General features: G+C 61.2%; 1 pseudogene; it reads right to left on the bottom strand.

Moving 5' to 3' along the window:
* Positions 1-509: 509 nt before the first annotated feature.
* Positions 510-6,028, bottom strand: LOC137463879 (zinc finger protein 345-like; annotated as a pseudogene).
* Positions 6,029-6,510: the final 482 nt, after the last annotated feature.

Raw genomic sequence — 6,510 nt, 5'->3', positions numbered from 1 at the left:
CCTGCCTGAGGCCCACCTGACCCGCCGGTAACCTGTGGCGGTAACTGCGGCTGGGCTGTCTCAGGATCGGCCTCATGGCCGGTCTTTGGTTTTCTGCACGGCCGCAGGGGTCTCTGCTCCCAGACGCGCTGGGGGCAGTGGGCCTGACGGCAAGATCTTCACAGCCGCGCCGGCCCTGCAGCCTCCCTCGCCTTCCTGCCCGGCAGCTGCTGGAGCCCGGCCCAGCAGGACCGGAGCCGATGGGGGGCCGGCGAGCGGCCCAGGGAGGGGGAAAGGGGCCCGGCCCGCAGCAGGACCACCCGGCCCGGCCTGGCCGAGACGGGGCCGGGACCAGGGCCCGCCACCTCCTCACCGACCAGGAGAGACAGTTCCCAGATTTTTTAGCCTTCAACATGTGTGCTTCACAGAGGCGTGTCCATCTTCTCAGTGGTTCAACAGACTGTCCGTTACACAAAAAGCTTTGCGTCACTTCCCTGAATTTCCTCCCATTCCGAACCAAGACAACACTTATCCTGCAATCCAGGACGTGTCCTCACTGGCTGCCCCCATTCTCCAGAGTTCATGGTGTCCAGGGAGGGTGCAGCTGCCGGTGCCGGGAACAAACGAGAGAGGTCTTGGTTCCAGAAAGCTCCAGAATCCATTTCTTACCCCCAAAAGACAGGGCAAAGGCAGGGCCGTGGGGTTTGTACAGGGTATCCCAGGGGTGGAGTTAGGGTTTGGGTCAAGGGAGGAGTTATCAGCAACACAAGAAGGGTGAGATCAAACTCCTGCCTCTTAGCAACAGGGGCACCCCACACAGAATGTGTCCCCAAACCCTCAATTCCCCCTCAAACACCTGTGAAATGGTGGGACTTCAGATATTTTTGATCAGTTTCCTCCATTTAACCCTGTTTTAGCTATTTTTAAGGGATAAAGATGAATCAGAAAAAAATTAAGGCCAAAGCAAAAGGAAAAGCAGCCAGGTGTGTTTCCATCATGGATCACAGGGAATGTGGGTCACCAGGGCTGTGCCCAGCGTGGGTCCTGCAGTGGGGATGGAGCTGGAGCAGCGCACGAAGCTCTTCCCGCACTCGGGGCACTCGCAGGGCTTAGCTTACCGGTGCCTCCGTTGGTGTCTGGTCAAGTGAGAGCACTTGGAGAAGCTCTTCCCACACTGGGGACACTCGTAGGGCCTCTCCCCGGTGTGGATGCGCTGGTGGGTGATGAGGGTGGAGTTGTGCTTGAATCCCTTCCCGCAGTCGGGGCAGCAGAAGGGCCTCTCCTCCGTGTGAACCAGATAGTGCAGGAGGAGATGGGAGCTGATCCCAAATCCCTTCCCACATTTGGAACACTCATAGGGCCTCTCCCCAGTGTGGATCTTCTGGTGCCTGCTCAGGGCAGCACGCTGCCTGAAGCTCTTCCCACACTCCCCACACTCGTAGGGCCGTTCCCCAGCGTGGATGTTCTGGTGCTGGATCAGGTGGGAACTCCTCCGGAAGCTCTTCCCACACTCCCCACACTCGTGGGGCCTCTCCCCAGTGTGGATGCGCCGGTGCCTCACAAGATTGGTGTTGTGCCTGAAGCCCTGCCCGCAGTCAGGGCAGCGGAATGGCCTCTCCTCTGTGTGCTTGCACTGGTGCCCGAGGAGACTGGAATTGGTCTGAAACCTCTTCCGGCACTCCCTACACTCATGGGGCCTCTCCCCAGTGTGGGTCCTCCAGTGCTGGATCAGGTGGGAACTCTGCCTGAAGCCCTTCCCACACTCCCCACACTCGTAGGGCCTCTCCCCAGTGTGGATCCTCTGGTGCTTGATCAGCTCAGAGCTCCACCTGAAGCTCTTCCCACATTCCGAGCACTTGTGGGGCTTCTCCCCATCCTGGAGCTCCTCATGGACCACCAGCTCCGAGGTCTGGCTCGATCTCCGTCCGCCTCCCCGGCCCAAGGTGGGTCTTTCCTCCTCAGATCCCTGCGATCTGCGTTTACAGCCCCTCCTCGTGCAGCATCTCCGGGGCTTTTCCTCCCCGTTGGGTTCCTGCACTCTGGAGCCGCTCAAAACGGCCTCTTCCACGAGGTTCTGCTGCAGGGATTTGTCATCCCTGCTCTCCATCCTCAGTTCCTGCTCTGGGGGAGGAAGGACAAGGACAGGGTCTTCCTCTTCCTCACAGCCTCCCAGGGGCTGGGAATGGGAAATCCTGGTTTGGGGAAAACAAAGGATGAGCATAGTGAGTTTGAAGGTTCCTCTGCCTGACTCCATCTCTAGAAGTCCCTGGCCACCTGGGCTCCACTGAAACCTCCCAAACACCAAGATTCAGCCCTGAAAAAGCCTCCCAGGAGTTCCCCGTCCCTGCTCCCTCCCCTTTGGTGTTCGGGGCTCCCCCCTGTCCCAGCTGCTGGGGGTCACGCTTGGATTGGGGGTCCCCCTTCTCCTCGCTGCCCGCCCTCCCCAGGCTGCTGGCAGTCCCAGCAATCCCAAAAGCTCCCCCCTCTTGGCTCTCCCCATTTAGGGCTGCCGGGGCTTTTTGGGCTCCCGGGCTCCCTTCTCCCCTTCCTCTCTGCTTGGGGCTGCAGGGGCTCCAAGGAGTCCCCCCTGCCCCTCTCCAGGCGCTTGAGGGTCCCGCCGATGGCGGCGCTCCCCCCTCGCTGGGCTCCCCACTTTGGGCTCCTGAGGGACACAGGGCTCTGCTCCTCCAGGCTGCCTCTGCCGGCAGCCGCCACCGGGACCCCCGATGTCCCCCCAAGGGGCCTTTTCCGCTCGGCTTTGCAGTTCTTCATTCTCCAAACATCCCCCCAAAAAACCCGACCCAGGGACCCCCCAGGATATCTGGGCCGAGCTCCCCCTCCCAGCTCACCTGCGGGATGGGGGGCGATGATCCCACAGGTGGGAGCTGCGAGTTCAGGGAAGGCTGGACCGCCTGCTCCCTCCTGCTGTCCTTGATCCGCCTTTGTCCCTCCTTTTCCTCTTCCTGCCGTTCTTCCTCTTCCATCCCCCCTCCTCCTCCTCTCTAACCCCACCTCCTTCTCATCTTCCATCCACCCCCTTCCATCCCTCCTCTTCTATCCCCCCTCCTCCTCCTATTTCCATCCGCCCTCCTCCTCCTCCCTAAGCCCACCTCCTTCTCCTCCTTCATCCCTGCCCTTCCCTCCTCCTCCTCCTCCTCCTCCCCCAGGAGCAGCGACACCCTCGGTGCCCCGTTCCCGCAGCCCTGGCAGCCCGCGGCAGCAGCGGGGATGGAGCCGGGACAGGTCGGGATGGGCAGCGCGGGGCTCTCGGCTGCTCCCACCCGCTGTTCCAGGGGGGAACCCGGCCCGGGCAAAAGGAGAGGCAAACTGGGAAAACTGGGGGCTGCACATCCAAACTGGGCCTTGCTGGGGACCCTGCCTGGGCACTGCCAGCCCTTGGGGCTCCTCTGGGGACATCCGGGAGGGGGGAACGCACAGAGGGCTGGGGGATGCCAGGAGTGGCAGCACTGGCAGGGACTGGGCTCTACTGGGATCACGCTGAGATCTTACTGGGAGTGACTGGGACCGTACTGGCTTTGTACTGACATCATACTGGGATAATATTGCCATGCCGGGGCAGACTGTGACTGCACTGATGGAGACTGGGATCATACTGGAGGCTACTAGGGTCATGCTGGCATTGACAGAGAGCAACTGGGATCACACTGGGGGCACTGGCATCAGACTGGGAGTGACTGGGATCAGAGTGGGAGTGGCTACAATCATACTGGGATTAGAGTGGGTGTGATTGGACCCGGACTGGGGGTTACTGGGAGAGACCCGGCCCATGCTGGGACTAACTGGGGACATATTTAGAGGACCTGGTAGCAACTGGGATAAAACTGGAGGCAAGTACACCATGCTGAGGTAACTGGGAGTGCCTGGCAATGACTGTGAGAATGTTCAAGGCAACTGGTGTATACTGGGAGGGTCTGAGACCATCTGGGTGGTGACTGGGACCAGCCTGGGAATGTGCTGGGGGAACTGGGAACACGCTGGGGGCAAGTGGGAGAGACGGGGATCATACTGGGAGTGACTAGGACTATGCTAGGGGCAACTGGGAGAACTGGCAACAGACTGGATGAGAGTGGGAGGAACTGGGAGCAACTGGGACCGGGCTGGCAGCAAATTGCATCATCCTAGGGAAGGACTGAGAGGGACTGGGATTATACTGGGAGTGACTGGGCTCATACTGGGAGTGCCGAGGAAACTGGAAGCACACGGGGGGACCAACTGGGCTCATTCTGGGAGCAGCCACTGCCGGCCCCGGGAGCCCCCAAAAACACCTCCCGGGGACCCCCCGATGTCCCCCCGAGGGCCAGCTGCGGCTCGGCTTTGGAGCCCTGCCAGCTCCAAACATCCCCCCAAAAAACCCCAAACCCAGGCACCCCCCGGGATATTGGGGCCGAGCTCCCCCTCCCCGGGCACCTGCGGGATGGGGGCGATGCTCCCGGGGCTGCGGCGACTTCAGGCAGCGCCAGGGCCCCGCGATTCCTTCTCTGCTCTTCTCCGGCTGCTCCCGGCTGCCGCTGCGCCTCTTCCTCCCTCCCTCCTCCTCCTCCCCCGTTCCCGAAGGCCGAACCGTGAGGGGAAAGGGGCGGGGAAAGGGCGGGAACCGTGAGGGGAAAGGGGCGGGGAAAGGGCGGGAACCGTGAGGGGAAAGGGGCGGGGCCAGGGAAAAAGCGGGAACCGTGAGGGGAAAGGGGCGGGGAAAGGGCGGGAACCGTGAGGGGAAAGGGGCGGGGCCAGGCCAAGGGCGGAAACTGTGAGGGGAAAGGGGCGGAGCCAGGCCAAGGGCAGGAACCGTGAGGGGAAAGGGGCGGGGCCAGGCCAAGGGCGGGAACCGTGAGGGGAAAGGGGCGGGGCCAGGCCAAGGGCGGGAACTGTGAGGGGAAAGGGGCGGGGCCAGGCCAAGGGCGGGAACTGTGAGGGGACACTCTGTGAGGCGGCGCTCTGCAAACAGAATTGCCACGGACTGAAAATGAACCGCAAAGAAATCCGTAAGTCTGGAAGTTTTATTTGCTGTCAAATACATCCCAGCCACCCAGCCCCACACAATCCCCATCTCAGCTCTCCAAATTGAGATCCCACTTCCCCCAGTCTCTTCCCAACCCCATCCCAGCCTGGCTTCTGTGGAATCGAGGGAGTTTGGCGTGGGATTGAGTTTTTTTGAGGTGGGAACAAGCAATTTGAAGTGGGTTTGAGCCTTTATGGGTTGAAATTGCGTGGTTTTCAGTGGCAGGTGGGTGATTTTGAGGTGAAAGAGCAATACCTCTTGGTTTTTGGAGTGCAGAGAGATTGAGAAAAGAAAAAAATTAAGGTCAACAAAAGAGGAAAATCAGCCAGGTGTGTTTCCAGCATGGATCACAGGAATGTGGGTCACCAGGGCTGTGCCCAGCGTGGTTCCTGCAGTGGGGATGGAGCTGGAGCAGTGCACGAAGCTCTTCCCGCACTCGGGGCACTCGCAGGGCTTCCCTTACCGGTGCCTCCGCTGGTGTCTGGTCAAGGGAGAGCTGCTGGAGAAGCTCTTCCCACACTGGGGACACTCACAGGGCCTCTCCCCGGTGTGGATGCGCCGGTGGGTGACAAGGGTGGAGTTGTGCTTGAATCCCTTCCCGCAGTCGGGGCAGCAGAAGGGCCTCTCCTCCGTGTGAATCTCATAGTGCTGGAGGAGATGGGAGCTGGTCTGAAACCCCTTCCCACATTTGGAGCACTCGTAGGGCCTCTCCCCAGTGTGGGTCCTCTGGTGCTTGATCAGCTCGGAGCTTCACTTGAAGCTCTTCCCACACTCTGAGCACTTGTAGAGCTTCTCCCCATCATCAACCTGCTCATTGACCACCAGCTGCAAGCTCTGCCTCGATCTCCAGGCGTCTCTCCGGCCTAGGGTAGGTCTTTCCTCCTCAGACCCCCGCGTTCTGTGTTTGCAGCCCCTCCTCGTGTGGCATCTCCAGGGCTTTTCCTCCCAGTTGGGTTCTTGCGCCATGGAGCCGCTCAAAATGGCCTCTTCCACGAGGATCTGCCGCGGGGATTTGTCCTCCCTGCTCTCCATCCTCAGCTCCTGCTCTGGGGGAGGAAGGACAAGGAGAGGGGCGTCCTCTTCCTCGCAGCTTCCCAGGGGCTGCAAATGGGAAATCCTGGTTTGGGATGAGCACAGTGAGTTTGAAGGTCCCTCTGCCCAAGTCCATCTCTAGAAGTCCCCGGCCACCTGGGCTCCATTGAAACCTCCCAAACACCAAGATTCAGCCCTTAAAAATGCCTCCCAGGAGTTCCCCGTCCCTGCTCCCTCCCCTTTGGTGTTGGGGTTCCGGCAGCCCCAAGAGCACAGGGCAGAGGCAAAGCAAGGTGGGGAGGAGAAAGAGCGGGGACGAGATTGCCCTTGAAAGGCAGAGGCGCTCTGGGGCCTGCTCCTGGCCAGGGAGCCGGCCCAGAGCCGTCCCCTGCTCGCCGGGGCCTTGAGGGGCAGCTGTCCAGCTGGGCCAAGGTGTGCCAGCAGCTCCAGCCGTGCTGGGGAGCCTTGCCAGCTCTGGGCCC

The sequence above is a fragment of the Anomalospiza imberbis genome, chromosome 31 (genome assembly GCF_031753505.1).
Source record: "Anomalospiza imberbis isolate Cuckoo-Finch-1a 21T00152 chromosome 31, ASM3175350v1, whole genome shotgun sequence".
In the NCBI taxonomy this organism is placed as follows: Eukaryota; Metazoa; Chordata; class Aves; order Passeriformes; family Viduidae; genus Anomalospiza; species Anomalospiza imberbis.
The sequence above is the reverse complement of the archived record's forward strand: the minus strand, read 5'-3'. Positions and strand labels throughout refer to the sequence as shown.